The following is a 23,756-nucleotide window of genomic DNA, read 5'->3' as shown; positions in this document are numbered from 1 at the left end:
CAGTCCCCCACCTGTGGGATCATCACCCCCCATCCCACAGGTGCCCCGAGAGGGGGAGCTCAGCCCAGATATCCTGGGGGGTCCCTGGGTTGGGTTTTTTTGGGGGGATATTTAAGAATTAACGACTGCAAAGCTGAGCGGAAAATGCCCCTTGGGGCGACACTGGGGGCTCCCAGCATCCCTGAGTGGGGAGATGGAAATGAGGGGAACTTTTCAGATTCCTGGCACTCCCAGCAGCCTGGGGAGGACAGGGACTGAGCAGACAGGGGAACACCAATACAAGCGTGACCCCCAGCAGCTGGGACAGGGGGGAACCCCTGAACACCAAAGGGGAGAGACCAGAGATGGGGAACTCCTGGGAGGCATTTTCAGGGCTGAATCTTGGTGTTTGGGAGGTTTTTATGGATAGCTTGGAATTTCTAGAGATGGACTTGGGCAGGAGGAACCCCCTAATCCAATGTGCTCATGAATTGTATTTCTCTCCAAACCAGGATTTCCCATTCCCAGACCTTGTCCAGATGGAGAAGGAGGCTGTGAGGAAGAGGAAGATGCTCCAGGACACCCAGGCAGGTGAGGAGGAAGTCAGTGCCCCTTTCCCCCTCTCTCCTGCTCCATCTCCCAGCCCAGCATGGCCCCCGGCTGCAGGACAACCCCGCTGCCGACGCCGTCCTGCCGGGGACGCACTGGGGGGATCTCCTTCCCCTTCCCTCTGGCACGGAGGCAAATCCCATCCTCTCCTTGTCCTTCCTCCCCCAGACAAGGAGCTGAGGATGGAGACCAGGGAGGACAAATCCCCACGGCAGAACCTCATGGGAGAGGCTGTTTTGAGCAGCTCCACAGTGCAGGAATCCAGCGGGGAGGAAAAGCTTCAGAGATCCCGCAGGAGGAGGGGCTTCAAACCCATCCCAGGGTGCTCTGAGGAGGAAGGACCCACCCTGTGCCGGGAAGGCGGCCGGAGATCCAGCCAAGGCTCTGAGCTGGTGGTCCATGAGCAGCTTCAGGATGGGGAGAAGCCCTACAAGTGCTTGGAGTGTGGGAAGAGCTTCAGCCAGAGCACCAAACTGATCCGCCACCAGATGATCCACACTGGGGAATGGCCCTACAAGTGTGGGGAATGTGGGAAGGGCTTCAATTGCAGCTCCAACCTCATCCGTCACCGGCGCATCCACACTGGGGAGAGGCCCTATGAGTGTCCCGAGTGTGGGAAGAGGTTTCAGAGGAGCTCCCATCTGCTCGTGCACCAGCGGATTCACACGGATGAGAGGCCCTTCCGCTGTCCTGACTGTGGGGAGGGCTTCAAGCACAACTCCACCCTCATCAACCACCAGCGCATCCACACTGGGGAGAGGCCCTACGAGTGTGGTGAGTGTGGGAAGAGGTTTCAGACCAGCTCCACTCTCCTTCTGCACCAGCGGATTCACACGGATGAGAGGCCCTTCCGCTGCCCCAACTGTGGGGAGGGCTTCAAGCGAAACTCCCACCTTGTTAGGCACCGGCGCATCCACACTGGGGAGAGGCCCTACGAGTGTTCTGAGTGTGGAAAGAGGTTTCAGACCAGCTCCAGTCTCCTCCAGCACCAGCGGATGCACACGGATGAGAGACCCTTCCACTGCCCTGACTGCAGGAAGGGCTTCAAGCACAACTCTCACCTCATCACCCACCGGCGCATCCACACTGGGGAGAGGCCCTATGAGTGTCCCCAGTGTGGGAAGAGCTTCACCCAGAGATCTCACTTGACCAGACACCAACAGAGGCACCGGTAAGGGAAGCCCTGCGAGTGCCTCAAGTGCAGGAAGAGCTTCATGTTCTGCTCCAGCTCCATCCTCCATCAGAGGTCCCATGTTGGGCAGAGCCCTGATGACCCACATTCCCAGTGATCTGTGTTGGGAACACACTGGGCTGGAGGTCATTTTATTTTGGATTCAATTATCTTTGGATTCATCCTCATCCCTTTAAAACCACAAATGGTGGTAAAAATCAACAAATTCATCAAAGGCATCTAAAACCTCACATTTTACTAGTGCTTCAAGGCAATCTTGGAGATACTTGTGAGTATTTGAGGGTTGTGGGATTATTTGGTGGAGTTGTCTCCATTTCTTGGCACTCAAAGAGGTGCGAGGGATCGATCTGTCACCTCAAAACCACTTAATGCCACTGAATCCTTCTCAGTCCCTCTCCAAAATTATTCAATTCCACAGCCCCTCAGGGTGTGATGCCTCATGTTTTGGCTTTCATATCTTTCATATTCTGCACTGCCTAGGTTTGTAGTTTTGAAGTTCATATTAAGTATTAGTGAGCTCTCTTCACAGAGTAGGTAGACAAAACAATTCCTTTTCTAGCTTGATACCAAGGACAGTTGTTAGAAGTTTCAGGCCCAAAAGTATAAACAAGGGTGGACTGAAGAGAGAAAACAAGAAGGATGGGACTTCATCATCTGAAGCTGTAACTGGACAATGAACCCAAATATGCAGATGGACCTAAACTTGTAAAAATATGGGACCTCGTGATGATTTGTCCATTTTTATGACCACTTTTGCTCCATCTTGGGTGTAGCCCTGGCCAGGCTCTTGTACTGCCCAAGGTGTATCTGTAACATGCTGGTCGTGAGTGAGGAGACAAAATCCACGACTCATGCTCCAGGTGCTCATCAGACAAAACAGCCTCGTTTATTATTCAGAACTCACTTGAATACCAAATTCAAATTTCCCAGGCTAGACAGCCATTGGCTGATACTTCCCTCCCTGCTCTGCATCCTGGCCAGTAGTGTGCAGTGGTTCAGACATGAATTAGGCTCACTAAATTAAATTTGTGCTAAAATCTATGGCTAAAAAGAATTTACTGCTTAATTAGATTTGTGTTATGTCTAGATTTACCTTGTCCAGTCCTGACCAGCTGTACTGTGACCATACTGTGACTATTTACCCTTTTTGGTTAAATTAAAAAATAGAAAATACTCTCTGTTATCCTATCTGCAAGGGCCCTTTGCAGACATGATAACAGGGACAGCATGGGTTTAATTTGAATGAAGTTTTCTAATTAACTTGACGCACTTAATTCTCTTCAGCAAGCAATATGCTTTGTGTACTAAATTGAGTTTGCAACACTCCCTTCCAGGAGCTGGCAGACAGGATCACAATCCTTTAAGCTAACAAACCACAGGTTAACTACTTATAGTTAAAAGTTACAACTTAATATTAAAAAACAAGAAAGTATTTAGAACTGAGATTATACCTGAACTCTTTAAACAAGAAACAAAAACATTCAACATTTAGAACCGTGAGAAAAACCCAACTTAGCAGAAAAACAATTTGTAAACAAACAGTTTTTAAATGAACTGTCTTTTCAAGAGTCTGATTTTCACGTTGAATAAGTTGTTCTGGTTACTCTTCTTTAATCTGCTCCATCACATCCGTAGAGGTACTGTCAGGAGGGTGTTGTTTGTGGTCTTTGGCTGTATGTTCAACTCTTTCACATCGGTTGCAGCTTGCATTATCACTTCTTTGTCCCTGAGCTGTCCCCTGTGGAATGGGCTTGTGTGGACAGTTTATTTTCCCGTGGCCTTGTTGTCCACACTTGTAGCAATGGGGTGTGAGTTTAACAGCAGCTGTAATAGAATTGGCTAGCATATCCATGTGATGAGATCCAGTCCCAACCTTAGCACATGCTGTAATCATCTCCTCCAGAAATGGATTCTCTTGAGGTAATGCAGCTATAATTTTTCTACAGTCTTGGTTTGCATTATCTCGTGCCAGTTGTAGCATTAATTGACCCCTTGCTTCACTGCATATATAGCTCATGGGGGTTTTGTCTTCTACTTGAATAGCTTTGGGTTGGCACTGACAAGTTGGTAATTTTTGTTAGAGCTCACATTGCTAAGTCTTTCACTTGTGTTAGAATTGCAGAGTTCAAGCGAGCCTGGGTTTGGGGATCTTCTGATACTGCTGAATGATTTATTGCATGAACAGCCTTAGCTACTTTGCTTTCTGGGGTCCCACCACACATTCCTCCCTCTTGTTTTTCAGTAATTCCTGTTAAAGTGCCATGTGCTCTTCCCACAATGACCTGTTTTATTGTTATTTGAGGAACGCCAGTGCGGTGTGTTACACTCCAGGGCTGTAGGAAATGTTTTGTTTTCTGTGAGATGTGTGTTGTTTTGATGCTATGAGGGATGCTCAAAACAGCAAAGGCTGACTGCCAGTGTGCAATGGCATCCCGACCCTTTTCTCTTGTGTGTTTTATAGCCCATATTGCTGATGAAAAGGTATCTGTGGATAAATGTACATATTTTAAATGTCTGAATTCAGGGATGTGTGTGACATGGTTTTGCCAGATTTGTAAGGCACGCAGTCCACAAGGGTTTGCTCCCATCTGCAGTGGTGCAGTGTGGCCCTGGTGTCCTGATGGGACACTTGTGGTTGGGTTCTTTTTCCCCCTTGGACTGAAGATTGATGAGATAGAGGCAGTTTTCTCTTGTTTGGACTTGGTTGTTTATTCTTCTTTTATCTCCATTACATGTATACAGGGTACAAGGAGCCACAAGCAGCTATGTGCACTAAGATAGAAAGGTGCAAAATGACTAACAAAGATCTTCTTCAAGGATTTTTATATGTTCATTTACCCAATTAACAAATGCCAAGGAGATATTTTTTCTTAGTGACCCAATGACCCAACACTTGTGTGCTGCACTGCAGCATTCTCAATCCAATCACCTACTACTACCCAAAAACCTCTAGAAGAAGAAGATGAAGAAGAAAGAAGGACAAGAGACAACACCCTGAATCCTCCATCTTGTCCTCTATTTTCTGAACTAGTTTAAACTCCAAACTTTAACTTTTTCATGCAGTGACATAAGAAATCTCTTTAATCTACACACTTACACTCCTGGTTTTTCTATTTAACAGTTGTTTTCACAGTGTTATATGAAATTCAGAGTTTTCTTGGATGTCAGAGCCAGGCATCAGAGATAAGGGCACACTCTCAGTGCCTCTGACTCCAACAGTAAACTAAGCTGAATATTGTTAAGTGTTACTCCACTGTTAAATCCTGAAGTCATATAAGTCAGCTTAAGTGCTGTTAAGTTCTTTTGCTAAATTGTGATGTTTGAGGTATAAATGAAGGTATAAGTGAAGTCCTGTTAAGTTTGACCTCTGTTAAGCTCAAACACACACACACACACACACACACACACACACACACACACACGGATGGACGGTTCTGGGTTCATTTCTGGTTGGATTGCCTGGATTTTGTTTGTTTTTGTTGTTGCTTTGTTTCCTTGCTGTGCCTGAAGTGTCCAGTCAGGAGCAGAGTGACTCTTGCCAAGGAACTTTGTGCTGCTGGTGCTTAATATTAAATCTGGTTTTTGCTGCTCCCTTGCTGGGGATTTTTTAAGTGCTCTCAAGCCCTCGTTGGTGACAGGGTGAAGGAGCCCTGGCCCAGGCTCTGGCCCTGGGGGACACAGGGACGCTCTCAGGGGGTCCTTGTCCTGCTGTCCCAGGCCCCACAGCACTTGGGATGTCCCACAGCCATTCTGTGATGTCCCAGCCCCTCTGAGATAACAGAACCTACTCTCTGATGTCACAGCCTTCTCTCTGACATCACACACTCTTCTCTCTGCTGTCACACAGCTGCTCTGTGATGTCACAATCTGCTGTCTGATGTCACAGAACTGCCCTCTGGGATTGTGGTGTCTGCTCTGTGACCTCACAGCCCACTCAGTGATGTCACAGCCCACCCTGTGGTGGCTCTGTGATGTCATACAGAAACTCTGTGATGTCACAACCCACTCTGTGATGTCATGCATTCAACCTCTGATGTCATAGTCCTCTCTGTGATGTCACAGCCCACTAAGTGATATCACCCAGCCCCCACTGTGATGCCACACCCTGCTTTCTGATGTCACAGAATCCCCTCTATGATGCTGCAGCTGCTCAGTGACCTCACACAACAAACTCTGTGATGTCACAGCCCCATCTGTGACCTCACACAACCCACTCGGAGCTGTCACACAGCCCCTTTGACATCACAGCTGCTCTGGGGCTCCAGGACACAGCCACAGAGGTGCTGCTGTGACACAGCCCCCTCTGGCACATCCCCCAGCCCCTGCCAGTGCTGAGCCCCTGGGAGCTCTGTCTGGGCCTGCTCGTGTCCCTGAGCTGCCCTGGCAGGGCCCCAGCCCTGCTGGGCTGTGCTCAGGAGCTGCTCCTGGCCAGAGCTGTCTCTCTGCAGCGCTGCCCTTGCCAGGAGCTGCCTCTGGGCCAGGAGCCCAGCCCAGCTCAGCAGCACAGACACAGCACCAGCACTTTCATCACCCTCTCAGGCCTTTGGGGCTCTTTGCATCACACTCAGTCCCTCAGAGTGTGCTCCAGAAACTTCTCAAGAGCTCCAAGTCAGATGGAAACACTGAAGTTTTTTGCAGTTGAAATGAGAGACACGAGTGAGAAAGCGTCCCCAGGTTCCAGGCAGAGCAGAAGACTGGAGGCCCTGATGGCAGCTGGGGACAAGCAAGGGAAAGGTGTCTGTGGTGCTGAGCAAAGCTGGATGTGTTTCAGGAATGCCAAGGGCCAAGGGCTGAGCCCCAGCCCCTGGCAAGGCAGATGCTGTCCCTCCCTCATTGCTCAGGGCTCTTCCCGGGGCACTGGCATGTGGGGATGTGCAATGCCAAGGGCAGCACCATGGGGCGGCCCCTGCCAGGCTGCTGAGCAGGGACAAGGAGGCAATGAGGCCCCAGGGCTGCCAGGGTCACTTGTCCCCTGCTGACCTCAGGCCCAGGGCCAGCAGCCATGGCCAAAGGGCTGCACAAGTTGCCTCTGGCAGGGCCTTGCAGCTGCTGCCCATCCCTGTGGCCTCTCCAGCCCCGGCTGCCCTGTGGTGTCCATGCCCTGCACCTCTGTCCCTGCAGGCTGTCGTCATCCCCGGCTGCCCCACCTCGCTGGCCCCTTCCTTTGCTGACAGCTCTGTGTCCTGCCTGCCTCTCCCTGGCCACACAAAGCCTTGGGCTGCTCCACACTCCTTCTGCATGATGTGTTGCACCACAGCCCTGCGACAAATTCCTTTCACCTGCTGTTCATACTGAGGCTCTCCAGCTGCACTTGCCATCCATTTTTCTTTCTCTGGCTCTTTCCCACTATGTCAGAAGGATCCAGCATCTCTGAAACCACTCTTTAAATATCTCATGGCTCTCCTCCACTGTCCTCAGTCTCCACCCCACAGATTATACAGCTCGTTTGTCCCTATATAGTCATGTGCCCGAGGCCTCCAGACCCCTCTTTGGCAGATCTCTGAGATTTCTGCAAGGTGTTTCCGAATTAAAACCATCTTCTCATAGTGTAAGAACATCACCAGAGGACAGGGCCAACCCGACCTCTCTGTCTCAGCAGCTTTTTTCAGGGAACAATCCTTGGATATATGAAATTTGGGAGGCCAAATTAAAAATGGTCCCTGGACAAGAATACCAGTTCTTTTCCATGGGGAGGAATGAACAGAGCCCCACAGTATCAGGGGCAGTTGTGTCGGGACCACCAGAGGCCCAGTGTATTTGTCCTGGTTTAGGGCAAATTTAGGAGAAAACCTCCAGTGGGGCTCCCCCCGGGAAGCAAACCCACGTGGCACTTTTTTCCCACCCCCCAACTAGTTCGAGAAGAGATTTCTCTGAGAGAAGTGGAAAAAACCTGTTTATTTCACAGGTACAGCACTACCCAGCACATAAATGAATGATATCAAGTTACAAAACCTCTCGCCGTTCAGAAAAGATGACAAACTTCAGAGGGTCTCCTTCCTGTGGGTGTTCTCTCTGTTATCAGTCCCTCTGGCGCTGGAAAATGCCGCTGCCCAGGCTGGGCTCCCGGTAGTCCACGGGTGCAAGCTCCCGGTGCTCCCCCGAGTCCCCAGTCCAAAGCAGGTTCGATTCGTTTCAGAAAAAGGGAAAGAAAACAGTCCAGGAAGACCTCTCTGCTCTGGCTAGTTGGAAAGCCAAGGCGATCTGTGTCTTGTTGTCTGCCTGTGCTGTAGTCAAAACTCCCAATGCGGGGGGAGCAAGTACAGCCTCTGATAACAGACTCGGTGCTTCTTTTCCACTCACTTTTACTCTCAGATGGAATTTTAAGAATACAAAACCTGTGTCTGGGTTAGGTGGACGAATGGGGATGCAATTGAACATCATAATCAACCCAGGACACTTTCTCTCCTGGGGATGTTGTGAGCACGGAGATGGTCACGGCTGATGGGGTCGCTGAGAATCCCTCGGTGTCAGCTGGAGCGTGATCGGGTCGCGAGCTCGCTCAGCAGCACTCACAAGGTCTTATCTGGGGTCGCCAAAATGTTAGTGTTCAGGAACACACATAATCACAGAATGATTATATAAAGGTGCTTTATTAAGAGCTCTGGGTGTCAGGGGTACACATACCCAAATCTGACCCTTCTTGGTTTTGAGTTGGACATGTTTTTATACTCTATCCTTACATATAACTTACGTATTAATTATTAAACTTACATTGTTCTATTGTAAACATTGTTTTTACCCAAGCATGGATTTCTCGTGATCCCCCCCAGCCCCCTAACATTGTTCCTCATGTTCTTTAAACAATAATTATATCTAATCACATCTAGCAATTGTATTATTTATCATATACTCACTACACTGGTGCAGTTTGACATGATCTATAGCAAGCACAAGGCCTAACATTTCCCACGGTCTACTTTTCCCAGGGCTTGCCAAGCCGAACTTTCTTTCTAAGTCCCCGAATTTTCTAAAATTTTATAACCTTTTACTATCAACTCCACAGTCTCCACCCACCCACCAGGAATCGCAGAACTCCAACCAGCCCCGCTCCCCACCGTGGCCTTGTCTGGCCTGGGGGGGAGGAGGCTGAACCAGAGCCCTGTTACCTCTTCAAAAGCCAGAAACCAAAGAGAAAGAGAAATTCCCAGGCTTAAGTTTTATGGGGTGGTGTTCACAGGTTGGTGTCACTTTTCAATGGTCAAAACTACTGTCAGTTCTCAGACATGGCCAGGTATTGGCTAGGAGAAAAAACTCCCATCAGCCTCCAGCCACCTTAACTTCCTTAGCTGTTTCTCATTTTTTCTTAAATGTCGATCACACACCAGCACAAGTGACAGCCCCCGTGTTCCCCTCTCTGTGATACCACAGCAGTGACAGCCCCAGTGTTCCCCTCTCTGTGACACCACAGCAGAGACAGCCCCAGTGTTCTCCTCTCTGTGACACCACAGCAGAGACAGCCCCTGTGTTCCACTCTCTGTGACACCACAACATTGACAGCCCCAGTGTTCTCCTCTCTTTGACACCACAGCAGTGACAGCCCAGATTTCCTCCTCTCTCTGACACCTGTTGTGGTTTTAAAGCATTAGTTTAAAAATCGCTGGAAAACTTAGTCATTTTTTCCTGTGAGATGTGGATTATGAGAAGGGCAAAAGAAGCTTAAAACTTAAAAGGAATAGAGTAATTTTATTAACCAAACTACAAGGATAAGAAACCAGAATAAAACTTCCAGAAACCCTTTTTCCCCACCACGCTGTGCTTCCTATCTTTGGGAACTGACAACATAGAGGACAAAAAAATACCTGGTGGTTAAGACGGTAGTAACTTTGCTATAGTCTTTTCACCAGTTTTTGTCGAGAAAAAGAAGTTCTCTTTTGGCAATCTATGGATTTTTCACATGAAAACCATTTTCTCATGGCTTCCCATTGCTCTGACGCCAGTTGCCCCGAAAACTCTGCCATCAGTCCTTTCCTTCCATTTCACACCACTCAGAGCTGTGTTTGTGGGCCATGATTCAAGGGGTGTCATTTGAAGGATGAGATCTTCAAAGGCAAAAGTTCTCTTCATTTGTCTCTGTGACCATCTCTAGAAACAGAAATTTTTGCTTTGTCTGTTAAGAGCCACAAATCTTCAACAACTCTCACTTCTCCTTTCCTCTTCCAGCATCTCCTAGGATTACAACGACTTCACCCTTTACTCAGCTTCATCAATGAATTACTTTTGCTCACATCTACACTTTGAAATACTCCATCCCCCCAAAATCCTGTTTCATGAATTCAAGGAGTTTTTTCAGGACATGATTGTCCCTCTCCATAGCTTGAACAAAAGAAAATTTCAGCTTATTCAGGCATCTCCTTATTCTCTTCCCATCTGAGGTTGAATTCCTTCCCTCGCTTGCTTTGATAGCTGATGCTGTCTCTTTATGTGTTGATCCCTCTGTCTTCCCCTCTCTCTGGAAAAAGGATTAATCTGCAAGTCTCATCTGGCTAGTGAAAGGGTTAAACTCTTGCCCAGGCCTTGATCTCTGCCGAGGCAGCGGCTGGAGCTGCTTCTCATGGAAGATTTTTGGTAGCTGCTCTGGAGGAGTGTGGCCACTGTCTCAGCACGCCTCAGCTCAAGAGCTTTCCCTCCCCTTCCTCGGCAGTCTCTGGTGAAAGCCAGCAGGGTCAGAAACTGCAGCCGAGCCAGGAACCAGCCTGGCCTGGCAGCCCCGCTGCACAAGGCTCAGTGAGCCCTGCGAGGGCTTCAGCCCCTCTGGGAAGGGGCTCCTGTCACTTCACAGTCTCCATCCCCCGCCAGGAACCGCAGAACTCCGGCCAGCCCTGCTCCCCACCACAGCCTTGTCTGGCCTGGGGGGGCGGGGGGGAGGCTGAACCAGAGCCCTGTTACCTCTTCAAAAGCCAGAAACCAAAGAGAAAGAGAAATTCCCGGGCTTAAGTTTTATGGGGTGGTGTTCACAGGTTGATATCACTTTTCAATGGGCAAAACTACTGTCAGTTCTCAGAAATGACCAGGTATTGTCCCGGACAAAAAACTCCCATCAGCCTCCAGCAACCTTAACTTCCTTAGCTGTTTCTCTTTTTATCTTAAATGTCAATCTATCACACACCACAGCAGTGACAGCCCCCAGTGTTCCCCTCTCTGTGACACCACAGCAGTGACAGCCCCAGAGTTCCCCTCTCTGTGACACCACAGCAGTGACAGCCCCAGTGTTCCCCTCTCTGTGACACCACAGCAGTGACAGCCCAAATCTCCTTCTCTCTGTGACACTACAGCAATCACAGCCCCAGTGTTCCCCAAGTTGTGACACCACAGCAATGAGAGCTCCTAATTTCCTTTTCTCTGTGACACCACAGAAGTGAGAGCCCTAATCTCCTTCTCTCTCTGACAACACAGCAGTCACAGCCCCTTTGTTCCCCTCTCCATGACACCACAGCAGTGACAGCCTCCATTTTCTCCTCTCAGTGACACCCGCTGTGAGCAAAGCAGGGAGCACAGTGCCTGTGGAAAATCAGGCTGCGTATCTTTCTCAGTTTCACCTGAGAAAGTGTCCTGGGAAATCAAAAGGAGGAATTAAAACAATCCTCAGAGATAGAAGACAGCCTTGCAGGTGCTGTTTGTCAGTTTCTTTTTTTCTTGCAAGAGAAGGTCGAGGGGTGGTGCACCCCACTGACCGATGATGGTGATATGTTAGTTTACTAACAAATAAGAGTTTTACCTTTCTGTACTTTCACATATTGGTCTATAAAAGATGATCTGAGGTAATTAAACTCGCTTTCCTTTTCAACTCATAAGAGAGTCTGTCGTGCTTCTCATCGTTCCCAATAGCATGACAGGAACCCTCAAAAAATGCATCAAAAATGGGGAACTCCCCCTTGAATCCAAGGGATTTGGGGGAATTTTTTTCCCAAAAGCAGCAGGTTTTTCAGGGTTGCAGGGGAGGAGAGACCCCCTCCAAATTCCTGGAGGTGTCCCAAAGACACGGTCTGCAGAGGCAGTGGAGTGGGACAAAAAGGGCTTTTTAGGGAAATTAAGGGAATCTGGGGGGATTTGGGTGAATAGTAGGGAATTTTGGGATTATTGGATGTCTGGGGGGTGGATCTCAATTTTGCGGGGTCTTGCGTTCCGGGGCCGCAGGATCATGTCCAGGGATACCACAGTTACCAGGAACAGGCATGGGACACCAACGAGATGGGATTCTGCTCAGGAAAACATTTATTCAGCTCAGGAACAAACTCAGATGCAGAGACAGCCCTAAACAGAGGCAGGGAGATGGGGTTTGAGAACCAGGGTGGAGTTCAAGGTCAGGGACCACTGGGAACACAGCAAGGGAGAAACCCCAGGGGCCCAAACCCAATCAGAAATCCCTGGGCTGCCTCCCCACGAGGGGTCCAGGGTGGAGTTTCTTCCTGGGCTTGCAGGGCCCAACCTCTGAGGCAGAGGGATGGAATTCCCTCTTGCCCATGCCTCTCAATTTAACAATGTTCATTTGAAACTAAATCTTTGCCTCCCTGGGCAGGGGCACCTCACACAAAACTCACCCAGGGCTCCCCCTCCCTTCATCATCCCCAAACTTTGGCTGTCTCATTGCAGACCCCACCCCACATCCCCAGTCCCAACCCCATCCCATCCCATCCCTGCTGGACATCAAGACCCCCTTCCCAATCCCTATTTCCCCCATTTCACACCTCCCAAACTCCATCCCACCCATCCTGCCTCACCCAATGCCCATCTCACCCATCCTGATTTGCATCCCACTTCACCCAGTCCCCTTCCAACCCCATTCCACCTGATGCCTTCAGAAGGCTGACCTAGAACAGGAGCTGGACAGAGTTAAGAATAAAGTTTATTAAAAGGCCTTAAAGGATACAACTTGGGCAGTACAAGAGCCTGGCCAGGGCTACACCCAAGATGGACCAAAAATGGTCACAGAAATGGACAACTGATCACAAGGTCTCACATTTTTAGAAGTTCAGGTACATCTGCATATTGCAGATGTTCATTGTCCAATGACAGCTTCAGATGATGAAGTCTCATCCTTCTTTTCTCTCTTCAGTCCACCCTTGTTTATGCTTTTGGGCTGAAACTTCTAACAACTGTCCTTGGTATCAAGCTAGAAAAGGATTTGCTTTGTCTACCTACTCTGTGAAGAGAGCTCACTAACACTTAATAGGAAGTTCAAAACTACAAACCTAGGCAGTGTAGAATATGAAAAATATGAAAGCTAAAACTTAAGGCAACACACCCTGAGGGGCTGTGGAATTGAATAATTTTGGAGAGGTACTGAGTTGGATTCAGTGACACTGAGTGGTTTTGAGGTGAAAGATCGAACCCTCTTGTCTCTTTGAGTGCCAAGAAATGGAGACAACTCCACCAAATAACCCCACAACCCCCAAATACTCCCAAGTATCTCCCAGATTCCTTTGAAGCACTAGTAAAATGTGAGGTTTTAGATACCTTTGATGAATTTATTGATTTTTACCACTATTTCTCTGTTCTAAATAGATAAAGATGAATCAAAAGATAATTGAAACCAAAATAAAATGGCCTCCAGCCCAGTGTGTTCCCAACGCAGATCACTGGGAACGTGGATCATCAGGTCCTGCCCAACGTGGGTCCTCTGATGGGGGATGGAGCTGGAGCAGTGCACAAAGCTCTTCCTGCTCTTGGGGCACTCGCAGGGCTTCCCTTACCGGTGCCTCTGTTGGTGTTGGGTCAAGGTAGATCTCTGGCTGAAGCTCTTCCCACACTGGGGACACTCGTAGGGCCTCTCCCCAGTGTGGATGCGCCGGTGTTTGATGAGGGTGGAGTTGTCCTTGAAGCCCTTCCCGCAGTCAGGGCAGCGGAAGGGCCTCTCATCCGTGTGAATCCACTGGTGCTTGAGGAGATCTGAGCTGGTCTGAAACCTCTTCCCACACTCAGGACACTCGTAGGGCCTCTCCCCAGTGTGGATGCGCTGGTGGATGGTCAGCTGGGACCTCCATCTGAAAGTCATCCCACACTCCCCACACTCATAGGGTCTCTCCCCAGTGTGGGTCCTCTGATGGAAGATCAGGCTCTTGCTGTGGATAAAGCTCTTCCCACATTCCCCACACTCATAGGGCCTCTCCCCAGTGTGGATGCGCCGGTGGGTGATGAGGGTGGAGTTGTGCTTGAAGCCCTTCCCACAGTCGGGGCAGCGGAAGGGCCTCTCATCCGTGTGAATCCGCTGGTGCCTGAGGAGAGTGGAGCTGGTCTGAAACCTCTTCCCACACTCAGGACACTCGTAGGGCCTCTCCCCAGTGTGGATGCGCTGGTGGATGATGAGTTCAGAGCTGCAGCTGAAGCCCTTCCTACATTCCCCACACTGATAGGCCCATTCCCCAGTGTGGATCATCCGGTGGCGGAGCAGTTTGGTGCTCCAGCTGAAGCTCTTCCCACACTCCAAGCACTTGTAGGGCTTCTCCCTGTCCTGAACCTGCTCATGGACCACCAGCTCAGAGCCCTGGCTGGATCTCTGGCCGACTTCCCGCCACAGGGTGGGTCTTTCCTCCTCAGAGCACCCTGGGATGGGTTTGGAGCCCCTCCTCCTGCGGGATCTCTGGGGATTTTCCTCCCCTTTGCATTCCTGCACTGTGGAGCTGCTCAAATCAGCCTCTTCCATGAGGTTCTGCTGTGGGGATTTTTCCTCCCTGGTCTCCATCCTCAGCTCCTTGTCTGGGGGAGGAAGGACAAGGAGAGGATGGGATTTTCCTCCGTGCCAGAGGGAAGGGGAAGGAGATCCCCCCAGTGCATCCCCGGCAGGACGGCGTCGGCAGCGGGGTTGTCCTGCAGCTGGGGGCCAGGCTGGGCTGGGAGATGGAGCAGGAGAGAGAGGGAAAGGGGCACTGACTTCCTCCTCACCTGCCTGGGTGTCCTGGGGCATCTTCCTCTTCCTTGCAGCCTCCTTCTCCATCTGGCCAAGGTTTGGGAATGAGAAATCCCAAACCTTTTATATTTTGTTTGCGGAAATATACAATGCATGAGCACATTGGGTTAGGGTGTTCCTCCTGACCAAGTTCATCTCTAGAAGTTACCGGGCATCTGGGGCCAATAAAAACCTCCCAAACACCAAAATTCAGCCCTGAAAATGCCTCCCAGGAGTTCCCCATCTCTGTTCTCTCCTCTTTGCAGTTCAGGGATTCCCCCCTGTCCCAGCTCCTGGGGGTCACTCTTGCACTGGGGCTCCTCTGTCTACTCAGTCCCTGCCCACCCCAGGTTGCTGGGAGTGCCAGAAATCCAAAAAGTTCCCCCCGTTTCCATCTCCTCATTTAGGGATGATGGGGCTTTTTGGATTCCTATGGTCCCTTGTCCCGTGATTCTCTGCTTTGGGGTGCAGAAGGTCCAAGGAGTCCCCCCTGCCCCTCTCCAGGCTGTTGAGGGTCCCGTGAATTGTGGCGCTCCCCCTCTCTGAGCTCCCCACTTTGGGGTCCTGGGGGACACAGGGCTCTGCTCCTCCAGGCTGCCTCTGCCGGCAGCCACCACCAGGACCCCCCAATGTCCCCCCAAGGGGCATTTTCTGCTCAGCTTTGGAGTTCTTCATTCTCCAAACATTCCCCCAGAAAAACCCAACCCAGGTACCCCCCAGGATATCTGGGTCATGCTCCCCCTCCCTGGTCATTGCTGGGATGGAAGGTGATGATCCCACGGGTGGGATCCCATGGGTGAGGGGCTGTGAATTCAGGGAGTGCTCGACCTCGTGTTTCCTTCTCCTTTCCATGATCCTCCTTTGTCCCTCCTCTTCTTCTTCCTCTGGCTCCTCCTCTTCCTCCTCCCTAACACCAGCTTCTTCTCCTACTTCCATTCCTTCTCACTCTCCTTCTTCATCCCTCCTCTTCCATCCCTCCTCCTCCTCCTCCCCCAGGAGCAGTGACACCCTCGGTGCCCCGTTCTCGAACCCCTCACAGCCCACGGCAGGAGCGGGGATGGAGCCGGGACAGGTCGGGATGGGCAGCGCGGGGCTCTCCGCTGCTCCCACCCGCTGGGGACGGGGGGAACCCGGCCCGGGGAAAAGGAGAGGGAAACTGGGAAAATTGGGGGCTGCAGATCCAACCTGGGGCTGGCTGGGGACCCTGGCTGGGGACTGCCAGCCCTTGGGGCTCCTCTGGGGAGATGCGGGAGGGGGGAACACAGAGAGGGCTGGGGGATCCCAGGAGCGGCAGCACTGGCAGGGACTGGTTTGTACTGGGATCATCCTGGCAGTGGCTGAGATTGTACTGGGGGTGTAGTGACATCATACTGGGATCATACTGGGAGCAGCTGGGCCCATGCCAGGAGAGATTGCGATCACACTGAGGGAAACTGGGATCATACTGGGATGATACTGGCAGTGAACAGGAGCCTGCAGGGGGCAACTGAGAACAGGTTGAGGGCAAATGGGATATACTGGGAGTTACCAGGATCATGCTCAGACTGACTGGGAGCAGCTGTGAGCAACTGGGGTCATGCCAGGAGCAACTGGCAGGAACTGGGAGTTCCTGGGTGCATGCAGGGGGTAACTGGAAGCAACAGGACTCACACTGGGATGAACTGGGATCATGCTGGAGGTGAATACAATCATACTTGCAGGGAGTCCAACTCCACTGAGGCTGACTGGGAGTGGTTGTGAGCAAATGGGATCATGCTGGAAGGAACTGGGAGGGACTGGGAATATGCCCTGCGCTCCCCAGAACCCCGGCATCGCCCCCCATAGGTCCCATGTGTTCTCCAGACCCTCCAGGATCCCCGAGTGCCTCCTCAGCGCCCGTTCGGGACCCCCCAAAGCGTCCCTGGATCCCTGAATGCTCCCGACCCCACAGATTCCCCTTCCAGCCACTCCTGGGAATTCATCTCCCATCATCCCACAACACAGTTCCGCGCCCAAACCTCCTGCCGTGCCCCGCGCCCTAAAGAGCCCGGTTACAGCTCCCCAGGTTCCCCCCAAGTGCTCCCGAGCCGTATACATTCGCCCCGAGCACCTGCAGCCACGGCTCGGACGCAAAAGTTTTCTCCAAGCGCTTCCCCACACCGCCGAACGCGCCTTCCGAGCCACTTCCGGGACTACAGCTCCCATCATGCTCCGCGGCGCCCATAGAGCGCTATTCCAGCCGGGACTCCATCTCCCGTCATGCCCCGCGCCTCACCGGAATCCATTGGAGCTGCGCCTACAACTCCCGTGATGCTCCGCGGCCCCATTAAACCGTATTATACCGGCGCCTACAACTCCCATCATCCCCCGCGCCCCATAGATTCCCTGTTACAGCCCCCCAAGTGCCCGCCCGGACCCCGAAGGGCCCCCAGATTCCCCTCCCTGACCTCCAAGCACCCCCCTGGACCCCCAAGTGCTCCCACGGACCCTGAATTGTCCCACAGAATCCCTAAGTGCCCCTCCAAGTGCCCTCCCGGCTCCCCCAAGTGTCCTCCAGATCCCCAAGTTCTCTCTAAATTCCCTCCCCAGACCCAAAACTGCCCCAAATGTTCCCCAGAAAAGTCCCCGTGGACCCCAAAGTGGTCTCTTTTACCCTGTCTGAGAAAATTATTAAAAAAAATGATCAAAGGACTAAAAATAGGAGTAATTAGCATAAAGAGGGAGAAGTTGTGATCAATTAATTAATGAAGGGAATTGTGTTACTTTGAACCAAGGACCAATAATGGTTTTAGTTGCTAAAAATGGATCAATTCTTTCATATAAATATAAAAGTTAGGTTATAAAAATACAGAATAATATTATTATAAAAATCAAATATTTATTTTTATAAATTAATTAGATTTTAATGATAAAGAAAAATTATAAAGATAAATGTTTTCAATGTTTTGGGATGTCAGTCCCAGGTGGGCAATGTCAGACATGCTGAGGCTCGGGGTGAGGAGCAGGTTGTCCAAACAGGGGCAGCCCACAAGGGGCTCATTCTTCTCTGTGACCAGACCTCCCAAGGAGATTTTCAGCATCAAGATCACTTGGGGAATGCTTCTGTCACCTCTTCTCTCAACTAGAAAATAAAAAAATACGCCCTTGATCTAAAAAAAATAAAACAGGGTAGATTTTCAAATCTTCCTCCTCAACAGAATTCCAAAGTGACTCCAAGCAGCTGCACAAGCCTTGGACTTGAAGACAATGGAAGGAAGAGAAAGAGCCCCCGAGGCTTTCTGTATTTTAATGAACCCCAGGCTGGATTTGGGGCGGAGTCCAGGACCCTCAGGCACTGAGAGAAGGTTGAAGGAGCTGTTCAAGGAGTCAGAAGCAAAACTCCAAGTCCCTTGGAGCATCCCTGGGCCCCACTGACTGCCGGCTCCTGGCACACTCAGCCATGGCACGGTCCAGTCTCATGCTGGGACACCTCCTGCACCAAAATTCTACCCTGGCAGGGACTTTTCTTTCTCCTCCCCTCCAGGCTGAACCTGCCAAGCTGCACTTTGGGGAGGTTTCCTTCTCTTGCCACTGCCAAGGAAAGCTGTGTCTCCTGCTGCTCACAAACAGAGAAGGGCTGCTGGGGGATGTGGGGGTTGGAGGCTGCCTGGGGTACAGTGGCCATGAAATCATCGAGTTTTGAAATATTCTGTGAAAGAAGGAGGGGCATCAACCAAACTCCTACACTGGACTTACAAAGGGCAGACTTCAGCCGATTAAGGATGCAGATTTGGGGAGTACCAAATCAGGTACTGAGTTTTTTAAGGGCAACAGCCTTTTAAATCAAAGCATTCCGGGAAGGATGGACACACTTCAAGAAAGAAATCTTGAAGAAGCAGGAACAGACTGAACTTCTCTGATGAAAAATGAGCTAGTGGGGAAAATGATTGGCCTGAGTGGGCAGGGAGCTTTTGGAGGAACTCAGGGAAAAGATGAGGGTGAATCACCTTTGGGCAGAGGGACAGGCAACTCAGGAAATGTTTAAGGATGTCATTAGATCATACAGAATGAAAAGCAGAAAGGTGAAAGTTCAATTAGAGCTTAACCTGGCTGCTTCTGTGAAGGATAATAAATATGTGTTTATAAATACATTAATGGCAAAAGGAAGGCTACGGACAACCTCCATTCCTTATTGGGGGGGATATGGTTACCAAAGATGAGGAAAAGGCTGAGGTACTCAACACCTTCTTTGCCCCAGTTTTCAACATCAAGACAGGTTTTCCTCAGGACAAGTGTTCTCCTGAGCTGGTAGATGGGGACAGGGAGCAGAACAGCCCCCTGTAATCCAGGAGGAAGCAGTCAGAGACCTGCTGAGCCACTCAGATGCTCACAGGTGGATGGGATGGGATTGGATCCATGCTAGGGGGATGAGGGAGCTGGTGGATGAGCTCCCCAGGCTGCTCTCCATCATTTCTCCTCATCAGTCCTGGCTCACTGGGGAGGTCCCAGAGGACTGGAGGTGCCAGTGTGAGCCCATCCCCAAGAAGGGCTGGCAGGAGGCTCTGGGGAACTGCAGGCCTGTCAGCCTGAGCTCGGTGCCTGGTGAGGTTTTGGAACAGATCCCCTTGAGTGCCATCCCACGGCACCTCCAGGATGGCCCAGGGCTCAGACCCAGCCAGCGTGGCTTTAGGAGGGGCAGGTCCTGCCTGACCAACCTGATCTCCTTTTATAACCAGCTGAGCCGCCTGGTGGGTGCAGGAAAGGCTCTGGATGTGTCGAGCTGGACTTCAGCAAGGCCTTGGACACAGAGAGCCACAGCATTCCCAATAAAAGCTGCAGCCCACGGCTTGGACAGGAGCACTCTTTGCTGGCTGCAGAACTGGCTGGAGGCCGGGCCCAGAGAGTGGTGGGGATGGTGCTGCATCCAGCTGGTGTCCAGTCCCTGGTGGTGTCCCCAGGGATCTGTGCTGGGCCCAGTCCTGGTTAATATCTTCACTGAGGGTCTGGCTGAGGGGGTCTAGTCCAGCATTCACAAATTGCAGATGACACCAAGCTGGCTGCGAGTGGGGATCTGCTGGAGGGCAGGACAAGGAGACACAGCCTTAAGCTGCACCAGGGCAGGTTTAGGCTGGACAATAGGGAGGAGTTCTTCCCAGAAAGGCTGATTGGGAATTGGAATGGGCTGGCCAGGGGGGAGGTGGCAGAGTCACTATCCCTCTCCAGTGGTCTGGGGGAGTGACATCAATCTCTGTGCTTAATAACTGATTTTGCTTTAAAACAATTGCTTCAAAATTGATTCCTATTACACCCTGAATGTCTGTACTGGTTTTATATTAGTTGATATTTGGTGAGGAGGGAAGAAGCCACCCATGCAAATGATTTTTCTAGGAGGGAGCTGCCAAGAGCTTCCTCTGTGCTTAGCAAAACCAATAGCTCGCTGGTTCTGAGAACTGACAACCTATGAAACCATTTAGCAGCTGGATCCTCCTGTGTGAAATCCCCATTTTAAAGACAGGCAAGCCCAGGAAAGCTCTCTGTTGTTCCCAGCTGTGAAGAGTTAACTGGGTGCTGGTCAGGCCGGCCCTGCTCCAGCCTGGCCTGCACCGAGCCGGGCTCCGCCAGGCCCCGGGAGCGGCTCTGGGCTGGGCCAGGCCCCTTCACCACGGCCCGCGCGGCCCCAGCGGCTGCCGGGCACAGGGAGGGGAAGCCATCGGCCCGCAGCTGGAATTGAAGGGAGCAGGGGCCTGGGACCAGCCATGGGGGCAGAACAGCCACGACTGTTCTGGCTGGGCCCCCTGAGATCTTGGCACAGCCCCAGCACGGTCTGAAATCCATCACCGTGACTGCTTCGGCCACTGCCCGGCAGAAACCATCATGAGCATCTGCAGGTCTGGGTGAGATATTAACTCTTTCTGTGCACAGATGAGACCTGCAGACCTCGATCCTCCCCTTGGGTGAGAGGAAAGGACAGAGTGGGAGACTAATGCCACAAGTATGGTAGGCTACACCTGTCTTCATATGTCATTGAATTAGAGAAAAACTCTCTCCAGGGCAAATTATGCAACACTTTGCCTCACAATCCATCAACCTTAATTACAATGAGTGGTAGATCTTAATTACAATCCGATCAGAGCAAATCAACATTGTGTGAATGGCAAGAAGAATTTCCTTGTCAACAGATGAATATGTCCCACTCAGGAATGAACAAAATCTGCCTTTACTTGGAAGAAAGCAGATGTGGACCCATGCAGTATTTGGGTTTTCTCCAGTGATAAATGGGACAAGAAGCTGTAACAACTCACCTGTTTTACAGAACACAAGTACTGATACAGCCAGTAGTGCACCCACATTGAAGGGATCTTCAGGACATTCCTTTATTTCTTAACAAGGAATGGGCAGTAAAATGCTGGCATTTATCTGAACTGGAAGCCATGTTCCTCTCCTGTTTCTCCTTGAGCACACTGTTCTCTGCAGACTTCACTGTGCAGCCCATCAATCCTCTCTTGGCCAACAGCTAAATGGCACAACTACCAAAACACAGGTGCCAGCATCATCACCCCAGCATTATTCCAGCACTGCTTTTCTGGTGCACAGCAGCAGAGACTGGCTTGGCTTGGAAGGGACATTTAAAGACCATCTAGTCCAATGCCCTGCAGTGAGCAGGGACACCTTTAGATCAGGTTGCTCAGAGCATGAGCTTGAATGTCAGCAGGGATGGATGCCCACCTCTCTGGGCAACCTGTGCCAGGGTTTCAAAACCCACAGTGTAAAAAACTTCTTTATGTCTAGTCTGAATCTACTGTCTTTTAGATTGAAAACATTCCCCCTCAGTCTTGTCACAACAGGCCCTACTAAAATTTCTGTCTTGTCTTTTACACAATCCCCCTTAAAGTACTGAAAGGGAGCAATCAGGTCTCCATGGAGCCTTCTCCCTTCCAGGCTGAACACCCCCAGCTATCCCAGCCTATCTCCAAAGCAGAGGGGCTCCAGCCCTCAGAGCATTTTGTCCCTCCTCTGGACCAGCTCCAACAGGACCATGTCCTTCCTGTGCTGGGCACCCAGAGGTGGATGCAGTACTCCAGGTGGGCTCGCACCAGAGCAGAGGGGTGGTGGAATCACCTCCTTCAAGCTGCTGGGCACCCTCCTTTGGAGGCACATGGCTGGCTCATGTCCAGCCTCTCACCTTGCAGCAGCCACAAGTCCTTCTCAGCAGGGCTGCTCTCCATCCCTTCATCCCCCAGCCTGTGAGATCAGCTGGGCTGGGACCCTGTCATAGCCCTTGGACAGAGCTGCTGGGCAGGATGAGCTCCCTAGTGAAGAAGGCAGATCCCACTCCCCACACAATTCCACCCTGGCCATGAGGTCACAGCAGCCTGTGGGGTGACAGCAGGCTGAGGTGACAGCAGGCTCTGAGGTCACAGAGGTCCCAGAGCCCCGTGATTGCACAGCACCACAAGGACCGAGCAGTCAGTCCTTGACCACGACTGTTGTGGCAGCAGCGGTGCTGACATTGGGACAGCGGTGTCAGGACAGTGGTGGCAGCAAGAGCTGCAGGACTGGCAGTGGGCAAGGCACCATGGCCTTTGCTCTGCGCCTCCTCCTCCTGCTCCTCCTGGCAGTGGCCCTGCCTGACAGGGCTGCCCAGGCTGCTCCGTGGCGAGCAGGGCGAGCAGGTGAGCTGGCGGCCTGGCTTCCCTTTCCTGGGACAGTGCTCTCTTCTCCCTGGGACGCTTTGGGGATGGTCTTCCCCACGGCTTAAGGGAGGATTTCCTCTGTGGGAGGGAGAGAATCCTCAGGGGCCCTGGGCTGGTCCTGCTGCCCCTCCAGAGATGCTGCACAGGGCCTGCAAAGAGGATGGAGAGTGACCAGAGCCAGCTCAGAGCTCCCCAGGCCTCTCTGCAGCTTTTGCCATGTCCCTTGACATTTGGCTCCCACAGCCTTACCCAAACCCATTTCAGTTCCCAATTCCCTAAAACAGAAGGGGATCCCAGCTCACCCTGGTAATGGTCCTGATCTGTGCTCCCTTCTAGATTGGGATCGTAACTTGCATTATCTGGATGCCCTCTTGGATAAAGGCTTAAAACACTTGGAGAATGCTGGAGGCAAGTTCTCAATGTGCTTTTCCTGAGAGAATAATGGGTGTCAGTGTGGCAAGAGCTCCCTCGTGTGCCATTATCTCTTAACATAATCTCAGGCTTGATGGATTCTGGAAAAGTTGCCCTGCTCCCTTCTGGAGCCCTGAGTGATCCCACAGCATTGCTGTCAGTGGGAGGAAGGAGCATTTAGCTGTCAATCTTCTTCCCATGTGCAATGCCAGTGTCACCTTCCGTGTGCTCTGTGCAGCCACAGAGAAGAGCAGAAAGGGAAGGGGCCGGGCCCAGGGCTGTGTCCCGGGACTGTGCCTTGCACGGCTCCTTTGCCAGCCCCAGGGAGCCTGAGCTGCCGCTGCCAAGCCCTGGCCCTGCCTGGGACTCAGTTCAGAGCTGATGGCAGTTCCAGGGTGTCCTTTCTCCCCTGACTGCCATTCAAGAAGCTTCTTCTATCCTGGTGTGGGGCAACTGATGGCAGGTGGTCTCCCTGCCCCTGCTCCTGGGTGGAAGGCAGAGATGAGGGAGTGCCTTGGAGGGCAGCAATCAGCCAGGTGCACTCACTGCCACTCCAGCCTGAAGGAGAATCTTGAGCACTGTCCAGGACCTGTTCTGTCCTACCTTTCCTTGCAGCTGAACGTATTGATGAAGGCGATCCAGCTTCCCAACCCATGTCCAGGACTCAGCCCTTGGGAAATGGTGAGGGTAGGTCAAGGCCTTTCCCCCTGGGAAAGCTGCCAGCTCAGAACCTTAAAGTTGTCCAGCTGGCAGCGATGAGAGAAGCTTCTGTGGCTGTTGAGTTACAGGTGTGTCTGCAGGGAGGACTCTCCCAGCTCCCGGGTTGGTTACTGCACACAAGCTCAGCTCCCATCACAGGGGTGAGTGGTGTGTCCCTGCTGACCCCACAGGCTGAGCATTGCTTTTCTGGGGTCCATTCCTGGGAAATGGATCTACTTGCTGTCATGGTCCTCTGAGGGGGAGGAACAAAGCTACAGGAGTCGTGAAACCCCATGAGCCATCCAAACCCATGAGGCAAATGCTGAAGGAA

General features: G+C 51.5%; 2 pseudogenes; one reads left to right on the top strand and one right to left on the bottom strand.

The window, feature by feature from the left end:
- LOC131586387 (zinc finger protein 850-like) overlaps positions 1–23,756 on the bottom strand; it is a 151,863-nt pseudogene that overhangs the window by 65,846 nt on the left and 62,261 nt on the right.
- The window catches only part of LOC131586386 (zinc finger protein 850-like), a 166,095-nt pseudogene that overhangs the window by 104,856 nt on the left and 37,483 nt on the right, over positions 1–23,756 (top strand).

Source organism: Poecile atricapillus, chromosome 19, assembly GCF_030490865.1.
Source record: "Poecile atricapillus isolate bPoeAtr1 chromosome 19, bPoeAtr1.hap1, whole genome shotgun sequence".
NCBI classification, from domain to species: Eukaryota; Metazoa; Chordata; class Aves; order Passeriformes; family Paridae; genus Poecile; species Poecile atricapillus.
Note: the sequence above shows the minus strand (reverse complement) of the source record. Positions and strands in the feature narration are given on the sequence as shown.